The sequence below is a fragment of the Patagioenas fasciata genome, chromosome 3, assembly GCF_037038585.1.
Source record: "Patagioenas fasciata isolate bPatFas1 chromosome 3, bPatFas1.hap1, whole genome shotgun sequence".
Lineage (NCBI taxonomy): Eukaryota > Metazoa > Chordata > Aves > Columbiformes > Columbidae > Patagioenas > Patagioenas fasciata.
The window spans coordinates 88,766,867-88,788,409 of NC_092522.1; the positions used below are offsets into that span (position 1 = coordinate 88,766,867).

Sequence of the window (21,543 nt, forward strand, 5' to 3'; positions counted from 1 at the left end):
ACTCAGTTTATTCAGCAAGTAACAGGCCAGGGAGCTACATCTTGGATTCATTACAAAGGAAGCAATATCTTACTTGTCCTTCGCTCCTATCCTCAGGCAGCTGTCAGCAAGACAATCTCTTCCTTCCTCTCCTTTCTGATCCTCTTGACTACAGCATCTCAGAGACACAGCCTCTAGTGTCCGGCGCTTCTCGTCCCTACTGTTCCCACAAACACCGTTCCTTTATAGCCTGTGACCACTTTTGATGTTCAAGTTGTGACAGATTTCATTACCTTATAACATGTGCTGGTCGCAGTTATATTTCAACAATGAAATGTCTGCACCATCTGGGATAAGAGTTTCTCTTCTCTCTACAGTGGTTAACACCTTCTAACATGACCCTCATCCCTGCCCCCTCCAGCTAACTCTGGAGTTATATTTCCCAATTTCCTTTCTCAGAACTTGGCATTTCAAAAGCCTCTTTGATCTTGCCATCACCTCGGCATGCCTGAAGGGTAAAGATGTGTAGACCATGGTTTACATGTCAGCCTCCCCTCATTCAAGGTGTTGGACTGGCTAGGTCGATTTGTTCATAAAGCAACAAGACTGGTATTATTCATACCGTTTTATTATTGATAGTTCTCCTCCACAGCACCGGTGAATTATTGACAAATTAAAGTCCATCCATCGCAGCGCCTAGAGACTTCACTACCTTTTGGTTCATGGAGTTCTGTTTCTGGATTGTGTTTAATTCTTTATTTTTCATATTTAATGCACTTGATTCCTGTTTGATTGGAATTATCAGCAAAGCAAAAGAAGATTCCATCAGTGGAATAACAAGCAAACGAAAGTACAATACAGCACTTCTGCCTCCTTATTTATGGCAGAGACAGGGATGTAGGATCTTCAAGGCCTCACCTATGAAGAGCAAGTCCAATCAAACTTTGGTTTAAAAAATTAAACCACGTGTTCACACAGGAATGGTGTCATATTACGTGGTGGGCAATACCCAGGTCCCCTAGAAAGGTAAATGGCATTAATTTTACTCCTGCAGTGCTATTCAGCAACAAAAGGCAGTATTTTATTCTATACAAGCTCAGGACAATTTCAAGCTATAAGGATTTCACTATAGGACAACTGGAAAATTCTGTAACTCTCTTTCCCTGGCTTCAGCTCTGGTACTTTCTTTCTGATGTTGTGTATTATGTAAGCACTTCCCGATCCCACAGGCCATGCACACAGGAAGGACCCAGTAGGCCTCTTTGCCATATTATTTTGCACACTCAGAAAGCAGCTGCTGTTTCTGAGCTATTCCCTACAGTTTAGCATGATTGCCAGCAGTCTCTGCTTAGAAAATTACAAGTATTTCCCCTTAGCTCATCCCTTTTATCATCCCTCTCACATTTAGGAAACTGCTTTTATTAAGCAGCTATGTGACTATTCTGCCCATTGAGATGTTACTGCTATAGCTAAACAGTTACAGTAGGTCCTGTGCATCGATAAGTGTAGATACCAAAACCACCAGGATTTCAGAAGAGAACTGGGATCTCTTGGTACTTGTGATGCCAAATAGTGTTGGTCACACAGTGTTGGTACTAATGCTACTACTACTGCTACTATTAGCTTGACCATCACCACCACTATTACTACTACTTCCACTAGACAATGCTGACTTTCAGAACAAACTGTCATACTAAAAGGATCAGTTCTCATTAATATTGACTGAAAAGTGTGTTTAAAAGATGGTAAGAGTTACCAGCATAACCTGTTTCACATTTTAAATGGAAACCTGTTTGGTTTTGTTTTTTGTTTTAATTTAGAAGTGCACATTCATTTGAAAGTTTAGCTAATTTATGCTGAAATGGGTGGAAAAGTGTTAAGGTAAAAATAAAAACACGCTTTAAGTTTTTCAGTGGGTTTGATTTATTTTCCTTTCAGGTTATGGGTTCACAAAAATTTCTAAGGTGTTGCCTTTTTGACTGATTCAAAGCAGGACTTAAGAGTTCGGTGCTATAAACCTTTCCTGCACAGCTACGCCGCCACTCGCCAGGGGTGGGTGGGTACAAATTACCGACCAGGCCCACGGATGACAGTGGGCCTGTGGGTGACAACAACCCTGCTTGGGATGAACACGAGAGAGTACAAAATAAACACAGAGAAGCATTTGGGCCATGAGGCAGGATCTGGACTCAAACAAACTTGGATCAAGTCTCAGGGGGTACCAAGGACACAGAAAAGCCCCGAGGCTTGGCACAGCACCTCAGCTTCTTCAAAGGGTGGTTTCAGTGGCAGTTCCCGCCCTGGCTGTTTTCACGCTTTTTCTGGCGGTTCTGCGGGCACGGAGCACGCCAGGCAACGGCGGGCACCTCGGTTCCAGCCCCGTTGCGCTCCCAGGCACACTTGGCGTCAGGAGCTGCGAAGGCTCCTTGCAAGCACCGGCCCTGCCTCCCCTGCTCTCCGCGTCCGCGCAACTCCCCGGCGCAGCTCGCCCCGCCGCCCCCGGCACACCTGCGTCCCGCTCGCTGCCTCCCCGCCGCACCGCATCCCGCAGCGATCGCGGCCGTGGGCCCCTCGCGGGGCGGATGGTTGCAGGGAGCAGTCGACTCGCCCTCCCCGGGGCTGAGCCCCCGAGCCCCAGCTGGAACCGGCGAGGCGAAGCGCCGTGCGGCTGGGAAAGGCGGTGGCTCTGGGAGCCTGCCCCTCGGGGCGCTTTCCCCCCAGCCTCCATAAGAGGGGGCTCCGGCTCTTCTCGTGGCTCCATCTTCCCACCGCTGCCTCCTTTCTGCAGTCCGGGGTGACCGGGCGTCTGCGGCGGAGGCTGAAAGCTTGGGACGGGATGACAGGCGAGGAACGTTAGCGTGAAACTTCATTAGCGGCAGTTGGATAATTGGGGGACGTGAGCAGCGGAGAGGAAGCAGCAGTAGGTTTCCCCGTCGCCTGCGGGGGAATTGCTGCTCCCCACTTGCAGGGCTGGTGCCGGGGCAGGAGCGGCCGCTCGGCAGAGCCGGAGCCGGGGCGGACAGCGGAGGGAGCCCCTCGTCCGCCTCGGCTCTCGCATGGCCCCAGCTGGGCCCCCGTCTCCTCCCGGCCTCACCCCGGAGCTCTCCGTCGGCACCCCGGGGTGGAGGAACCCTCAGGGACAAGAGAATGGAGTAGTTTTTCCTTCAGAAAGAGGGAAAACCAGCTTTAGGAACCTCTGTCTGCAAGGGAGCCGCTGTGAGGAGCCCCTCTGCGGCAGGGCTGCGGGCTGGGGACGGAGGGCCCGCAGGGGTCCCGGTGAGCTCCGGGCAGCATGTCCACTCGTCGGGGGGCTCGCCAGGCTGCTGGGCCTCACACAGGAGGGCCAGGGATCCCTCGAAACGGGTGCTGCTGAGGGGATGGCTCATACTCCGGGTCAGCGTCGGGCTGATCCCAGTGTGTAGTCGCAGGTGGAAGAGGGACACTCCAGTCATCATTCCCAAGTGTTGCTGTATTTCAAAACAATTAGGGTTCTGCAGCAGATGTAAAATCAGAGTAGAAGCTGGCACAGAAAAAGCTTACTGCTGGTCTTTTTCATCCAAAGCTGTTATCTTCTGCTTTCGTCATCAGAGAGAAAATCTAAAAATGACATTTGGTTTAGATTACAAAAATAACAACAAGATAAAGTAGCTGTGAGAGAGCAGAGCTTGTGTGTCCCTCTTTGCTAGCAGAGTGCAACAGACCTGGGAACAAAATGGCTGCTGCCTTTGCGCATCATCAGTGGCGTTGGAAAAGCAGGGAATATGCACACAGCTCTGCTCCCCAGCTACATCTCTTGATGCCATCCATCCTCCACTGCAAGTCTAAAGAACTGATTTTCGCACTGGAACTTTTTTGCATTTGTAATTTACTAAAAAATGTGCGATTCTTAGTATTTTGCCTGACTAAGGGTCTTCAGGTGGTCAGACTAGTATTAACCATAAGTTGCAGTTTATGAATATTAGAAGAGTTTGGATATTGCAAATTTGCATTTCTTTTTCCAATGTATAATAAAATGTGCAGTTGGTACCAGTTTGGAGGGATTTTGTCTCACCAAAGGTGTTAGCTCCAGTCCTGGTGCTCCCTCGGTTGAGAGACATGAGTGTTATGTAGTGGGCAGAGAGGCTGTCTTCACAGAAAGCTCCAAGTCTGTGGCTCTCTTCCAGCTACCAAATATGTTTTGAAAGGACAGTTGATATTATAGATGATAGAGTTACAAATAACCCTGACAATGCTGAATACCTGAAGGACAGGTAAAGTCACAGGTGAGAGGAAAAAATATATTGATTTCCTGTTTTCTCACAGTTCTATTGTAGGTGTGAGGCAAGGTTTGTGGAGGGAGTTGACATGTTGTATTAGCTTAGCTTATATAGTTGGAAAAACATGTACAAGCTCTTGGGGACATAAGCACTTCTTCAGAGAGCTTGCCTGTTTTTTCCAGTTATATCCTGTTTTCTGGCATTCTGCTGAATATCTGGATTTCCCGGTGTCCAAATTTGACAGGGCCTTTCAAGTCCTTTCTCAGAGCCTAATATAGAAATCTTCTACTATAGGTTTGAAATTTATTTTAATTTATTTCTTTTAAAACCAGGTATATGCATAAGCAGTTCTCTGGTGGCATCCCAAATATGGGTGTGTGTGCACCATCAAATATCAATATACAGAACTGAAATGGAAAGATAAATGTGCAAAAAATTAATTTCCAACAAAATAAGGTTGATTATTGGAAGACTGTAAATGTGTAGTGCAGGAAGTGAGAACATTTTGTATCGTGTAGACAGTTTAGGATGTGACGCTTTCCAGTCAACTCTGACTTGACAATAATAGATACTAACCATCAGAGGGCACTCCTGATCCTACAAAGAAATAATGTGGTTTGCTAGAACAATAGTGAACAGTCAGACTTTCCTAATCTGGAAACGTGCTTTACATGATTTATATCCCATTGGCATCTGGATTATGAGTCAACAGATGATAAAGTCAGATATTTATGACACCTCCGTTTACCACCCTTTACAGCACAGTGCTAAATACCGTATTACTGATGCACTTGATTTGAAAGTCACTTGCAGCGTAGTGGTTCTAGTGATTTCTTCACAATTTAATATAGTGCTTAGCTCAGGCTGTGAAGGAAGTTTGCTAAAAGAAACGATTAACAATAGGGTCTGTGTTTCTTTAGCAATGTCCTTGGTGTCCATATAAGAGTGTTAGTCCAGGTCAAGATGCTGTGTCTGGTAAAGTATAGTATGTTCTTGCTAACATTCACCTAGGACCAGCTTTTTGGGCTGTATGTGAGAGGAGAGGCAGTCAGGTAGATTAGGTGTGTGCCTAGCAGAGAAGTGTGGTAAGCTTTAATATTTCCTTTCATACGATCTTATGCTGCTGCAAATTTTGCCTTATATGTCCTTTTGTAGAAGTGTCTTCTTTTTTTCCTGTGAGAAACATTCCTAAAGCATGCATTTTTTTCCAGTGCACTTCTATCCTCTGTTTGAAAGGGAACACTTTTTTTCTCCTTGCAAAGGCAAAAATTTGAAAAAACAACCCAGTGCAATTTCTGATTTTATAGCAGAGTGCTCACAAAAATAACAAATCAACTACCAAAGCTCCAAACCATTTTTGTCTTGTTTTGTTTTTCTCCCCCCCGCCTTGATAAGGGTTGCATGTTGTTTATTAGAGTTTTACAAGCCCTGATGACAACCTTTCACTCTTAAGACAGATATGGAAAGTGAGGGGAACTTGTCATAGCTTTTTTTATTTTTTTCCCAGCCTCAGCCCCACAACATATTAGCATGTTTATTCCTTGAGAAAAGGCAACTTCATGCAAGCGGTTACACACACTCTCCTTTAAACGGTGTCAAGACTGCACAGAGGGATATGCAGGAAAAAGGCATATATCCAAGCAGAGGGAACAATAGGCACTGCTTACGTGTATGATCCAAGACCTCAGGAGTAGGGTTCTTGTTTGATCACTGGTCTGGGCTCTGTATTCATCCCAGTATTCCCATCTGCATTTTTCTGACACTGATGCTGCTGCTTGAACCCAGCAAAAGGTTTCTATTTTAATGGGTAGATCTTGTTGCAATATTTTTTTTTGAGGAGACAGGTTTGGGCTGTTGTGCCATTCAGTTTAGCTCCAGTACTCTGCTGTTTGAGCTTCAATGCCCAGGTGGTTTCGACACCGTTGAATTTTCTCCTTGCTACTGTGATGATACAAACTGGATTGACATCTAGCTTGACCCAAAATCCCAAATCCCAGCCCAAATCTGTGAGTCTCCAGAAGAGTTTTGGAGAGAATTTGCTGACTTTTGCCACTGCCATCCTGTGTTGGCTGGTGGCTGGAAAGCTAACATATGTAGGCAGTTTCAGAGATACTTTCTAAGTTGCCTGAGTGCAAGAGGAAAAGTTGCCTCCTTCATATTGTCATAATATGCTTATTAAATTAGAATTCATCTGCATGCTAAGGCAATGGGCAAATAACACAAAAGAGGTCTGATTACTTATTTCTGTGTCTTATGTAGATGACAGAAATACTCAGTTTGAGAGCAGGGTTGTTTTTTAATGACTAAAACTGTCTGTTATGACTAAAAACTTACTGTTGAGTACTTGGAGTTTTAGGAAGTACTGCAGTTGAGTCATCTCTGTTGGCAGTGTAGATTCAGAAGTGCCTTAAAGTAAGCAAATTCATCCAAAACTTTTCTGTGGCTTGTTAAAATGTCTTCACTGATAGTAAAGAACATGAAAACAAAGTGTGGGTTGGGAGGACTGAAGGGAAGACATGCCAAACGTTGATTTCTCTTCAGCAGGTCAAATGTTTCCAAGAGGGGAACAAGATACGTTTTTAATGACCTGGCACACTCACGGGGAGCTGCCTGAGGAGTGTGTGTGTGTATACGCTGCTCTCCTAAAGGTTTAGTCCAAGCTTGTAGGCACAAATAGCACCTGGGCTGGGTGAGCTTTTGGCTGGATCAAGGATGTGATGGCTAAACTGAGCAGAGCTGAGCAGTTGTCACCTGTTGGCAGGATACTTGGACTCTTCGCTTCAGGCCACAGTCAAATACTTAATTCCCTCTCAGCTCTCTGCCTGGCCTATGGGCAGAGCTGGGCAGCTCTGATGGCTTCTGGAGGGCAACCCAGAGAGTCTGAACAAGACACTGAGCAGGGAGATACCTAAAGGAATAGGGAAGAGGTGGTGCTTTCAGTCAATAGTGAACACAGCCTGAGTGTCTCTAAGTGTGGAGAACTGAAATTTGGGTGAAATTGAAGCTATTAGAATATGGTTCTTCTGCTCGGTAGTTGTCTCTCCCTCCTTGAGGAGAGAAGTATACAGCTGAAAAGTTGATGGAGAGGCCAAAACTAATCATGCTACTTGTGAGAGGGTTAATACCCAACATATGGTCAGGGGCCAAGAACTGATGTGGACCATTAAGCTTTGTGTGATTAGAAAAGCATAGCCCTCCTGTTTTTACATCACTTCTAACCTTCCCTTAGAAGGACACTACAACAGGTTTTCTGTGGTTCAGACTTGCAGATTATTATGTATTTGTTTTTAACTTTTATTTTATATGCATGGGAAATTATGACAGAGAGCAATTGTAATTTCTTGGCTAGAAAATGGCTTTAAAGTGTCTGGTGTTGACTGTCCATTTCAAAAGAATTTTTCTTATCAGTGTCTCTCTTTTTTTTTTTTTTGTATTTTCCTCACACTTTCACAAGATTTATTAAATGCCCGCCTGCTGGAAAGAGTTCTGTGGGGGTTGCTGCTCCTCTTAAATCAAGGGCAGCAGTCATACGACTTACACTGCATCTGATCATAGGAGTGTTTTTTATATTTCCTTGAAATGATTCATTCATGGGGAAAAATGATCCAGGAATAATGAGACTGTTTGAAATTCAGAGGTGAAGTCCAACTGAAAATGGACTCCAAGGGATTTAAGTGTGGTGATGGCAACTACTGTAGCCCCCATGGTCTGCTACCATATGCTGCCCCCAGACCAGAGATAACAGAAGAAAGGGGTTGGGGCACACTGGTTTCTGCCATCTCTGCATGAATGGTGGTCACCTCTGGGACTGGGGAAAGGCTGGTGTCTTGAACTCCTTCAGCTGGGCCTGACAAAGCTGATCTATAAAGCCCAAGGACAATCAAGGGGTTGTTCAGTGACAATCTTTTGAGCAACCCTGATAAAGCCATGGTCATCCTGTTCCTCAGTACTACAGAAGTGATAACTTGAGGTTGGTTGAAATGTTGTGAGTGTAGAACTATTAGAGAGGGTCTAGTGGAGAGCTACCAAGGTGATCAGAGAACACACACCTTAGGGAAAGGTGAAAGGAGCTGTGCTTGTAGAACCTGGTGAGGAGACAGCTATGGGGCAGTCAATAGCCTGCAAGTGCCTGAAAGCAAGCTATGGAGATGATAAAGCCAAGCCCTTCTTGACAGTTTTATGTGGCAAAAAAGAGGCCACAGCATCAACTTGTGGCTTTGGAGGTTAGAATGGAAGTTAGTAAAACTTTGGTCCTTTGGAAGGTAGTGCAGGATTGGATCAGGCTATCCAGAAAGAAGCTGGAATGTCTGTCCTTGAAGGTTTTCAGGACCTGACTAAACATAACCATGACTGACTTGGTGTGGTGCTGTGGATAGTCCTGCAGACAGGCAGGCAGTTGGACTGTGTGACCTCCAGAAGACCACTCAACATCAATGTTTTGATGATCATGTGAAAAATGGAAAGATTTTGCTCGTTTGACTTGAAGATAACATAGTTTTCAAGCAACTTAGAGGAGGTGATTTTATTAAAAATGGTAGGCAAAAGTGTTAGTGAAAAACATACAACACTGTCTCTCAGTGTTTTAAACAATGCTAGTGCAGCTGTAGGTTTTGTTTAAAAATTATTTTCTATTCAAACAATCTTTAAAATGAAGTTTTGTCACTTAATTCACACAAATAAAGAACTGCTTTTCATACCACTGAATAAGCACTGTACTTGATTAGGTACATCTCCTTATCCAGTATGAATAGCTGCTGCACATGTATGTGTGTATGTGTAGGATATCTCTGAAAAGGATAAACGCAAACATTTTTTCACTCAGCAGACTGCTAGCTCTCAGTTGTCACCTCATAACTATAAATAATAGCTTTGGAGCTAGGTATATTTCAGACAGAGGCACAGAAAGAGCGAGCAAATAGAGTTATTTTTTTCCATATCATTGGCACACCATTGTTCCGCTGTGGTCAGTGGTAGGATGTACAAACAGTATTTCAGATTCCATAGGAACCTGGTTTGTATTTGTGCTAGGCCAGTGTCATGTGTTACTCGACCGACCGGAGGGATGGGAATGATAACCAGCAGCTTGCTTGGGCAAGAAGGAAGAGGTGCTCTTCCTTAGTTAATAAAGAGACAGGAACTTGAAACAAAATTGGACTAAGATATATGTTTTTAGAACTCAAATTTGTCTACGTCAGCTAAGTTTTGTCATGGCAAAAGTGCAGAGAGGAATGTGGGAATGCTTTCACCAGGCTGTCTTCATCTGAATAAACAAAGCAAGAAAGTGAGCAAATTTTAACCAGAAATTGCACCTTAGCCACCTCCGTGAGTCTTTAAATGTTAACATCTATGGAAGAAATACTATGTTGCTGTGGCTTTTCCTCAGTGCATTTGCAGGAAATGCCAAACAGTAATGCTCTCCAGTTTAAAACATGGGAGTCATGTGGCAGAAGGAAAATGCACATGTAAAGCTGATTACTGGGCTTTTACAATATATTTTATGCTCTCTGTAATAAATTCTAAAGAATACATTAGCTTGTTTTTGTTTGTTCAAGTCAACTTTTTGCTGTAATTTACGTGGGGTGATAGCTGCTACTGTGGCATCGCTGGAGAAGAGCAGTGCGGTGATTGCACACAGCAGTCCTCTGGCAATGACCAGCTGCTCAGATGCACCCCAGTTTTCTCCTGTCACACTAAGGCCATCATTTACAGATTCCACCTAAAGGAGTTTTCAGCTAGCCCTGCAGCATGTCTTTATGACCGTTTCCTCCGCCGCATATTTATCCTTGGAGAATTACGAAATGCAGACACCAAGTGGTTGTTCAGGTTCACTGAATGCGCAGGAAGGATTTTTACTGATAATTTCAAATCCTGTATTAACTGCATGGAAAAAATATTTAATATCATTAGTGATCTGACCATATAATTCCCCTTAGCACTTTATGGTATATTTTCATGCAGTTTTAAAGAAGGAGAAAGAAAGAAGGAGAAACCATACTTGAATCTGACAAATCTAAAATTTTGGAAGATTTTTTCATGATGTTAACCTGCCATCTCAGATTGAAGAGAATAATTGTTGTGGATTTCTAAATTTATATAAATTCTGATTGATGCTTTGCAGTTTACCTACCTGGAGTTGGACTGGCAAAGAAAGTGGCTTTTCTGTTGTTACAGTGGTGCCCAGACAGCTGTGCAGCTGGTGAGTGGACTGCTCGGGCACAGGAGGTCACAAGGAAATACAGACCTGTTGGTTGCACAAAAGTTAAGAGCACCATGCGCTCTTCCAAAGTAAGTTGCTTTAACTCAGATTCCAGTTAAGCTTCAGTTTCATCTTTAAAGTTGTTCTTGTGGAAGTTTTCTTACATCAGTAATGGAAATGCTAAATTACCTGCTCAAAAGTTATATTTCTGCTTATTTTATGCTGTCTTTGTTATCATTAAGAGAATTCTTTGGGCAAATTACAGTAGAAGTTACTGGTGTTTTATAAATGTATCTGTACATTCCTATTTATTTCAGTACCAAAGGGCCAATGGCGGTTATGTACAGTAATGCAAGTTCTTACATGCTGAAGTCTGGTCCTGGGTGTATAATAAATGAGGTCTACTCCAAAGAATTTGGAAAGCCAGGAGGTTGCAGGGTTAGCCTGCTATGAAATACCAGGGGACTGAGGCCCTGATCCCCAGTCCGTTCTGATTTGTAAAAGCACTTCAGCACATATGTATCTCTAGGCATGTGTTTAAGACCCATTGACATCAATGAGACTTTAGCTGATGCTTAACCTCTGAGCATATGCTTAAGTTTCCTGCCGAATAAGCAGGACCTTGAGCATGTGCTTAAAAATACCCTGCTGAATTGCTGATCTCTCTCAGGCCTCCAGCCTGCCCCAAATACAAACCTTTACTTGCTTCTCTAGGTCACTTGTTTTGGCGTGGACTTCAGATTTTTTTCTTCTTTAGCATTTCCTTTTCACTCAGCTGGCCAGATCTATTTTCTACAACCCGCATTATCACACACACATGGTGTTCATTATCACTCCACATTGTTCCACATTACAAAGCTGAGTACCCAGTTGGCTAATTCAGTGCTTTCAGTGAAAGTGCTGTCTATTTATAGTTTTCTGCAAGTTTAAAATCCTATATAGAAGAAGCTGTTGTCAGTTAAACAAACATATTGTTCATATTCAGGTGCTGTTGGGATACAAACTTTTCACTATAATCCTTTCACTCTCTTCCACTGTGCGACTTTATTACTGTATTAGGTGGGATATTTAAAGGCTCCAAAAATCCATTGTAGCTTTCCCAGACTCTTGGACAAGTTTTAATTACCATTGGCCACAGTATTTACTGCAGAAAATTTTCTTCCCAAAAATACAATCTTGTTTAAGCTGAATTTTTATAGTATTACTTTATTTCCACTGGAAATTTTCAATTCTCTGCAGCAAATACATCCAAAAGTGTTTTTCGTCTTGAATCAATGTTTCAGAGTGGAATATTTAAAAACTATTTTAATTTAGCGTGTTGGGTTGTTTTGGTAAAAAAAATAACAATTTTTAAAGTTACACTGAAACTAAAATACTCCTTTAAAATTGTCCAAAATTTCCCATGATGAAAACCTACAATTTCAAAGGAAGAAGTTCAAATAAAGATTTTTTTGCATAAAACTTTTCCCACATGAAAAATAAAAGTTTTCTATTTACTCCTAGTTTACAATGTAGAATTTACCTGGTGTCTTTTATTACTACCAAGAGAAGCCTGAGAAAGTATGCCTTCAATATGGGTTCACTGCTTTGAATTTTTTTGCAGTAGTCATTGTGTTAGAAGACCGACCGCACCGATCCAAGTCCTGGGTGTGAAAGCCTCCAAAATTAATGGGTCTAAAGAGAAGTGTTTCTTCAGTTTGGTAAAGGCAAATGAGAGCTCCTGAATGTGCCTGCGGCTCATGGATCTCTCTTAGAATGCAGGATAATCTTGGCAGATACCTGGGTGCATGTAAAAGGATAAGCATCTCCCAGTTCCAGTAACTGTCACTTTGCAAGTGATAAAGAATTACTTAACTGTTGTTTTTATTATGTATTTTATTAATTTTTCTATTATGCCCACTTTCAGTTGTTTGCTATTGAACATTCATGACTAAAAATGGTTTCTGCTGCACATACTGTTTAAATACATTCCTTGGACAAATCCAAAAAACCACCAGTGAACTGAAACTCAAGCTCATACTCTTACTTGTCAAGAGATTCTAGATCCTTGTGTTACACCAAAGCATAACAAACTCTTAAGACCATTTCATGCTTGTTTGGCTTCAAATAAACTAGAAGTACCCAGAAAAAGAGTTCTTCCAACTTTCATTTGTCTGCATCTGAATTTGCCAAAATTCAGACATTCTGCACGCTTTGCTCTTGGCTTCAGTCGCTGTGCCTTACTAGTAGGGCAATGGATTTTGTTTTCCTTGCAGGTAAGGAACAGAAGCAGCATTTTTTCCCCTGGAGCATTGTGGTTCAGGCATAAAGGGGCATTTGATTTTACTGTCCATACCAGCCCATGTCATTAGCTTGCAAGGTGTTGCCGCTGGTTGATGGAGTCCGAAGCTCCTTTGTGATGGGGTAGTTTGTGGTATCACTGCAGGCACACGGGTCCCGTGCGAGTGCCAGTAACTGGAATGATCAGAGTGGGAATCCTCCAGAACAGGCAGAATCCAACACATATTTCATAAGATTTGAGGACAGACCGGATTCTTACTTCAAAAAAAAGAAATTCCTTTTGCCTCATTTTGCTGACTCAGCATATTGTTTGCAGCTGGATCAGAGTGGGAGTGCCTGTGTAGAAGAGTTATATGACTTTCTGGCAAAACGAACTAGTATGGAATTAATCGCAGCCCACCCAAACCTAGCAGGAGGCAGGGTTTTCCTTTCAATTAAAAGCATTCTGCTAGAAGGCAGCACACAATATCTAATGTGTGTGTGTGTATGAATGCTTAATAACAGCCTTCTTGGCCTTTGAGAAAACAAAAAAAAGTCTTTAGGAATGAAGTCAAACAGATGTCAGAATTTAAAGGAAAATATTAACCTGATAAGTATTTCTCATCTACTGCAGGGATAGATCTGAAAGAGCAATTAGGAAGGCCAGTGTTAATTGCATTGATCTTGTTTGTTAAAATGCCTCTAGAAGGCTGGCACAGCTCTTCGCAGACCCTCTTACTAAATGCTGAATCCTTTGCTTCTTGTCTCCTTGGCAGGTGTAAGACACTGGTTTCATCCTGGTTGTAGGGCAGGGCCGGTGGGGTGCAATTAGCTCATAAAACACAGAGGGCTGTGATTTAGGACAGGAGTTTCACTGAGGAAACCTCAGGCAGAGCTTGGTGCAGTTGACAATTATGTTTTTGCTCTTATTACTCAAATTACCCACAAAACCAACTCATCCCTAGAAGGCTAAAGTATTTGGATTAAACATGGTGAAAGGAAGCTCTTCAAAGCATTCTGTCTTGTCTGCCAGGGGGTAAAAATGGGGTTTCAAGCTGCCTGCTGTACAAAAGAAATTGTGAGCAGGGAAGATGGGAGTGGAAATAAAGCTGTGGAAGAGCAGGGGGAGGTTATCTGATCTATACTGAAGAACAGGCTGAAAATGGTGATGCCTGAATGATTTATCCCTATCAGGTGGGATAGGGATTCTTCTCAAAGGGCCAGAAGACAGGGAAGGATAAGAAAGGCTGAGGGAGTCTGTAGAGGTGGCCTCTGGTGGGAAGGGGGCTGACAAAAGCCCAGGGTGCTGTGACGTGCCACTGAAGAAGAGCACGGGTGCATGTGAAAAGTGGTGGCCAGACTGAAACCTAATGTTTGAGAAGCCCCCATGCCAGGCAGCTGAGGGAAGGAGACCAGGAACCTGGTGATGGGTTAGGGGTGGGGACCACAGCACCATTGTTGGTAAGGCATGACTGCGGGGAGGGGGGACCAGGGGAAGATTTTGGATCCACTGAAATGTTTGTGGTTCCACTGGAAGGAGCTGGGCTATTCTGCCATCATAAACAGCCTTTCTCACCCTCCTCTGACATTGATTATTTGGGGCATTGTACAGAGAACCTCTCTTCCTCCTCTTTTAGGAGTGTCCATAGTATTTTAAAATATTTTTATTTTCGTGTTTTTGATTGCTAAATGAGAAGGCCCAGTTATCCGCTGTGGACTTCTGGCTGCCTGTCTTTGAAGACTGGTATTTGAATAAGGATTATTTTCCATCCAGTAATAATGGAGAAAGATGTGATCTTGATTTTGTGGTGCAAGTTGCAAAAATAATTTCTGCTTGCTTGGTAACTCCATCCTTTGAAGTATCCACATTCTCTCACGGGTGTATGTGACCTCACCTTCTAGTTACCAAACTTTTCCAAATGTCGGATTACACTCAACACCAGATTAGGAATGTGCTTGACATTTCTTTATAAGGTGCAGGAAAATATCTGGGAAGAGATGAAAGCAGATACAAGTGTAACTGGGATATTGGAATAAATTATATATTGCTACTATTACACTTCTCTTCCTGTGCTTCAGCTTACCTTTGTGCTGGAGCTTTGGCTAACATTCAGTTGTCTGCATACTTTCTGAGAACTCATGAGAAATTTGGTCATTACAAGTCCAAATCACCTCAGAAAAGGGACTGCAATGGTTTGCTCTGTAGCACTGACTTTCAGAAACAAACTGACAGAGTACTATTACACCCTTGATTATTTATGTCCACATCTTAAATTAGAGGTGGCATTGCTGGTGCAGTAGAATTGGCAATTTGATGACTATGGACTACTGGAAATGCCAGTACAGCATTTGGTCCTGCTGCTATTTGTATCCAAAATTTACATGTGGAAAACTGTAGTCCAGCACCTGAAAGTACTCCCAAACTGTTTTGTTATAGAGACATAAATATGATGAATATTCTACAGAAGAATGAATGACTGATCAAATACCTCAGCAAGATGTATCATCTGTCCTTCACAGATAAACATTTTTAAAATGCTGAGACAAAATTTCACAATTTGGAATATGAAAGAAACAGAAGTTGTATACAGGGCTATTCTATAGGAATGTTCAGCTCTGGTCATGACATGAATAATGGAGGCATCATCAAGATAATAATCTTTGAGCATTCAATATTTCTTATTCATTCTTATTCAATAGCATTCCTGCGGAGCATTCAGTATTCTCTTGGCATGGCTTATATTAGTACATTGTTGGTTTTCTTAGGCAGAATGAGTCTTAGTATTTATCTCAATTTTAACTTGTTTAAATGAGTTCAATGAAGTGAGCAGAAAAATAAACTAGGTGTGTCTGTTGGATGACATATGCTGGTCAGTTTACTTTTCTTAGTATATTTGTATCTGTTTGCTGCTCTTTTTTCCTGAACAGTTTCCAGTTACCAGCTGGGGGGTTAAAATGACCATATCGTTAATCTCTTGCGTATTGACCTCTCTTCCTTAGTTGACCTTTAGTTCTGGCATTTATGAAAATGGCCATTGCCTGTGCTTTCTCCTCACCAAGCCCTGCTCCACTTTTCTCTCTTAGCAAGTTCCTTCTCTCTGGCCACCGTCTCATTACTTTCAGCAAACCATCACACCTGTCTTTCATTCTGCTCTTTACACAGAGCAATGCATGTGTCTTCTCTGCCATTTTCAGCTTTTCCTTTCCTTTCCTTTCCTTTCCTTTCCTTTCCTTTCCTTTCCTTTCCTTTCCTTTCCTTTCCTTTCCTTTCCTTTCCTTTCCTTTCCTTTCCTTTCCTTTCCTTTCCTTTCCTTTCCTTTCCTTTCCTTTCCTTTCCTTTCCTTTCCTTTCCTTTCCTTTCCTTTCCTTTCCTTTCCCTTCCTTTCCCTCCCCTCCCCTCCCCTCCCCTCCCCTCCCCTCCCCTCCCCTCCCCTCCCCTCCCCTCCCCTCCCCTCCCCTCCCCTCCCCTCCCCTCCCCTCCCCTCCCCTCCCTTTCCCTTTCCCTTTCCCTTTCCCTTTCCCTTTCCCTTTCCCTTTCCCTTTCCCTTTCCCTTTCCCTTTCCCTTTCCCTTTCCCTTTCCCTTTCCCTTTCCCTTTCCCTTTCCCTTTCCCTTTCCTCCTTTTTCCTTTCCCTTTGCTTGTTGTAGTAGAGTTGTCTGGTTGTGAGCAGGTACGCTGTTTTACCTTTGCATGGTATCTTACTCAGAATTACTGTTCTTATGTGGGTGAGTTTGTAGCTGCTAATTCACAGCTGTTGAGTAGCTGAGTCCCTCTGTCAAGCCTCAAGTCTCTCCTGCTGACATCTCTTCAGTCCAGTGGCCTGCTTTGGCTTGATACTGCTTGGTATCTCCCAAGGAAGAACTCATGACTTAGGGACCTCTTTGATAATTCAAACGTATTTTTTACTTCCTTCCAAATCATTACAATCCCAGTAGTGCATTCAGAACCCTTCTTATCCTCCAGCAGACTAGTGGGAATGGAATGGCAAATTAGATGGATTTAGTATTGGGGCTAATCTGTGTTGATACGACTCTGTGGTTTTGTCTTACCACTTCATCTGCTGCCACTTACCCAGGGACTCCCAGAATGGTCGCTTATAAGACAGAAGCATGTTGTAGAGAGGACCTTAAGATGAATAACATTGGAGTTAGCAGATTATGATATTAAAGGCTGAGCAGTACTTTCGATTTCTATTTTAACTCTTCTAATAATTTTGAAACCTGTGTTTCATTGGATCACCTTGTACTATGCTTTATCTCGCGAGACTTTAGATATAATCTTGATTTCCGAACTCAGTGTTGTTTGAGCAAGGGTTTGCAAAGAGCTTCTTAACAAGTAAAAGCATTTTATGAAATCACCAGGTGGCCACAGTGGGTTTTTTTGTCTTGTTTCTAGTAGAAGTGATAAGGGTTGCACATGTGCATCTGAGATTCATGTGGTGTCTGTGGTCTCACCCTGAGTGATGCCTGTCACTTGTCAGTTAGTCCTGCACAAGCGATAGATACCAAAGCATCTGCACATGATAGGACTAGGCAAAAAGCTTTGCACCAGCCTGCTCTTAGGAAAGTGTGTGGCTCAAGGGCACTTTCTATGGTCACTGAACCAGCAAAAAACCCACATGGGGAAAATTGAACCCTATCATTGGCAGAAACCTGAGAGTGCCTGTGGGCCTGTTGTTATTGTTGACCTCTGTCTGTCAGGGACTATATTTTTGTCTTGCTTTTATTATTGGGCATTGTGCCCTCCTAATCTAGAATTAATTTAGAAAAGGCTCTGAGGTTTTTTTGGAAGGTGAAGAGACCATATGTTTTCTTGTGCAAATGTTTAAGAATGACTACTGACTTGTGGCTGCTTTTCAAACCTGAGGGAATATTATGGAGAGCACCAGTATCTGCCAATCAGTTAGTGTTGATTAAAAAAATTAGTGGTGAAGGATAATTTTGATACTGTAATTGCATTTCCTGAATAATGGACCTGTCTGTAATTAAGACCATCATGTTCCTCACACACACCCCTGACAGTATGAGATGTTTTGTAAAAATTCTTTATAAGTTGTGCTGGTTCAAAGGTGGGAAATAAGGGGCAGGGATCACAGTAAGAAGGAATGTGAGTCTGTATGGGATTCACAGGCTGAGGTCTGGCATTCAAAGAGATCAGGAAGGGGACATCATAAGTGAATTGGAAGGAGCACAAAGTTATTTGTGACAGTAATGGAGGGAGGAGACCAGGATGGGTGTACTCAGCTTTGGGGAGCTACTGGGGCTATTCATGTTAGTTAGGTCAGGGCAGACAGTCCTGCTCCAAATCTGCACCTAAAGGAGCTGTTCTTTACTGACTATGGAGAGAGCCAAGAGGAATTAGCATCTCTAGGCTAAAATTAGCCTTCCTGAGTCCTGGACTAATAGTCTGATACAGGAAATAACTGAGAAAGCTCATCTACTCCATCACTTACTCCACGGCAATTATTGACATTTATTGCAGGCATTGATGAAAATGATTCTTAAAACTCTTTGTTAACAAATTGGGACTGTTGAATTTCCACTGCATCACCTCACTAGTCTTCCCAGAGAAACAGATCTCTAATGGCTAAATGAAACTTCTTTTGCTATAAGTTCAGAGCATTCTTGGCCAATTTGAAATGAGCCATGTTCATGCTAACTGGTTAATCCCATTCACTTTACACTGGTTTATCTTGAAAGTACTATCATAATTTTGTAAATCAGTCTGTGTGTTGGTTTGTTTTTGTTTTTTCTTCCCTAGACTTAAATAGCTTGAGGTCCTTCAGTAATTGCTAATTTTTCTTATCTTTCTAGACCTATTCTCCAGACTCCCCACAGGAGGCACACATCTTTCATGAAGTGCTGTGCCACCATCTGGTGATAAGACATGGACTGGAAGAATGAATGCTTTTTGACAGTGCCCTCATCATTGCTTTTTAAAAGAACTGCCGTCTCTCCTGGACTCTTTCCCCCACCACTCCTCCCTCCCCCTTTTCCTTTTCCCTTCTAACCTATTAAAATGGCATTTCTTGGTGGCTGTTTTCTTTAAGTCTATTGTTGTTTTTGCTCTTTGCCTCTTCCTCTTCTAAAGAATCCACAATCACAATTGCACTCCTGCATTCCTTACCCTGTCCCTCCCTACTCCTTGGAGTGGAGTCCAGACAAGTCCTCTCCTTTTCACCCCAGGTTGAACACATTCCAACAACTTGCCAGGAGGGAGTCAGCTCACATGTTGTAGACGTCTAGATGTTAAGTACCGAGGCCAGATATCCAGGCTGTCTCTCCAGTCAGTGGATACACAGGGGCACATCCAAGAGTGACTGAGTCCATTTTACAACATCAGTCTAAGATTAATAACTCTTGTCCAGTATTTATCTCTTCATTGACTATAAAAGTATTTGAGTGTTTGGCCAATTTGGATGAGACAGGATTTGCAATATTCCTTTTTCAACTAAAAGCTGGGAAATTGTAATATTAACAGATTTTACTGAACACCAAATTAAACTCTTGAGGTCATTTTGATTATGATCATCACAAGCTCTGTCATGTAGATTTCCCAACGTCATATTATGCTGTGCTGTAGTCCAAGTCAGTCCCAGTAGTCCTCTACCCCTTTTAACATTGTCCAAAGACCTTAAAGTGCAGGTCTTTCTCTTTTTGGACCTCGGAGAAAGTGTATGTGTGTTTAATATCTAAGACTTTTCCTGTCCCTCCTACTTGAATGAGCTGTAACCTCCTGTAAATATGCCAGTTCTATATATTGTCCAGTGAATCTGGCTGTGCCAGTGGAGTAATAATTTTGATCTTAGGTTCTGATTCAATACTCTTTTTCCTCTCACTTTGGCCTTCTATAACCTTAGTATAGCTTTATCTTTTATGATTTTAAGTCCCACATGCAGGCTGCCCTCATTTAAGAATTTCAAATTCTAGTGTCCACTGGTTCTGACTTGAAATTCTGCTCATTATGCTAGCAAGCCAGTATGCAAAGATATCCTTCTTTGTTACTAGGAAGCTTAGGATATGAGGGAGGGTATTAGGATGGTGGGCCACTAGGGAGAAAGCATGCAGAAAAGGTCAAAACACAAGCCTAAACCTGTTTGGCTTTGAAAGTATTTCTCACCAGAAATTTGAAGGACAAAATGAAAAACAGAGTTTCTGTACAAAATTTTGCAGTCCTTGCAAACCTCTTCACTGGGGTAAAATAAAATGGTAGTTTTAAAAAATGATAGTAATCTCATAGGAAAACAAACAAGCAAAGCAAAACAAACAAAAAACCCCCAACCAAACAAAAAACCCTCCTAAAAACAACAGAAACCCACCAAACAAACAAACAAACAAAACCCCCACAAACCAAAACCAAGTTAGATTTATTTTAGCAGAACTTTTTTTTTTTTTTGTATTTTCCTCCCAATCTCTTTCACAGATGCTTAGAGAATTCAACAGTGTAACAGTGAGGAACTTGAAAGTATATATGAAATATGAAAGAAGAGAGTAGTAGTTTCTCACTGAAAATTTAGTACTGTGAAGTAGTTTGAAGCAGGGTTTTTCTTCATTCTAAAATTAGTTTGAGTCTGAGAGATCTTAGAAGAACAAACCTACATGCTTGGCAGTGATCTAGGTGATTTCCAGCCCACTCCAGTGTGAAATGTTGTGTTCTAGGCAGGCAATGAAATTCTCTAATGTGCTCATTTTTTCCACTGGCCTCAGAAAAATGGCAAACCTGGTTGTGATTGTACTTCATTAAATAAAATAGCTGTTAAACAGTGTTTCAATGTGTTCCAGTTAATATCCAGTTACTGTAGACCAGGCCCCACCTAATGCATCCCATCAGACTTAAACAGTTTAGCAGGTTTAATGTTCTGCTTCAGTTTCAGAATTTTAGGTGATTGTTCAAATACCAGATTTGTAAACATGATACTGGACTACATTGGCCCCTTCTTGTGGGGAGGCAAAGCTGTTTGCAGTCTCAGCCTACATGTCACATCAAGCTCTTTGTAACCTTTTCTGTTGCTTTCTGAGAGCTTTTAGAGATGATTCATTATACCACCTAAACGAGGTTTGAAGCCAACTGAGTCCTTCTGTGCAAAACTCCTGGTGCATTCACTGCCAGTCTCATTTGAGAGTCATCTGCTGTATCCTCTCTTCCACAGTACCAGTAGTGGCTGTGTGGGCCTAGACCCTCTCCATGCTTGAAAAATAGCTGGACCTGCTGGGAAATGCTGAGAGTGGTTTAGTAGATGGCCAAGACTGAGGTGTGTTTATATGAGGCAATGAAGAAGTTACTGGTGGCAGGTATACAAGTGAAGGACCTCTTTCTTTAACAAATTGAGTAATAAGAACTTGAATTCATGTGTGCGAAGTAGCAGCACTTCAGTAAGTCATGTAAAAGTTCATACATTATTTTCCTTGTTTTATGTGTTAATGTTGCTTCCCTGTAATTTCTCCATATCAGATTTGTAGGTATTCAAGCATGAAACCTAGTTGTAGATGTGCAAATAATACTTTTATGGGGTTTCTCTTACAGAACTTGGTCCCTAATTTTAGGAAGCAGGAAAGTTCAGATATTTAAATATTGTTATATATATACATATATATTTATAAATATTATAAATACAGATAGTCTGTAGGTCTATTCTCTAATCACAGACTAGAAAAGAACCATCATTTTGTGACTTGTTAAACTTCTGAAGAACAAGGTTTTATTTGTAAGTAGGACTCAGAATAAAACTTTTTAAGGTAGTTTACTGTAAGAGCGGGAAGACCAGATCCTCACCAAATTTGAAAGGTAAATTAACATGGCTTCATTGAAGCCAGAGAAGCTGCATCCATTTATACCAGTTGAGGATGACATATT

General features: G+C 42.1%; 1 long non-coding RNA gene across 1 annotated transcript; it reads left to right on the plus strand.

Moving 5' to 3' along the window:
- The first annotated feature begins 2,512 nt into the window (after positions 1-2,512).
- Positions 2,513-19,468, plus strand: LOC139827612 (uncharacterized). Its single transcript, XR_011738457.1, has 3 exons — positions 2,513-2,899; positions 10,407-10,520; positions 18,504-19,468. It is a non-coding gene; the product is annotated as an uncharacterized lncRNA (long non-coding RNA).
- The last annotated feature ends 2,075 nt before the right edge of the window (positions 19,469-21,543 follow it).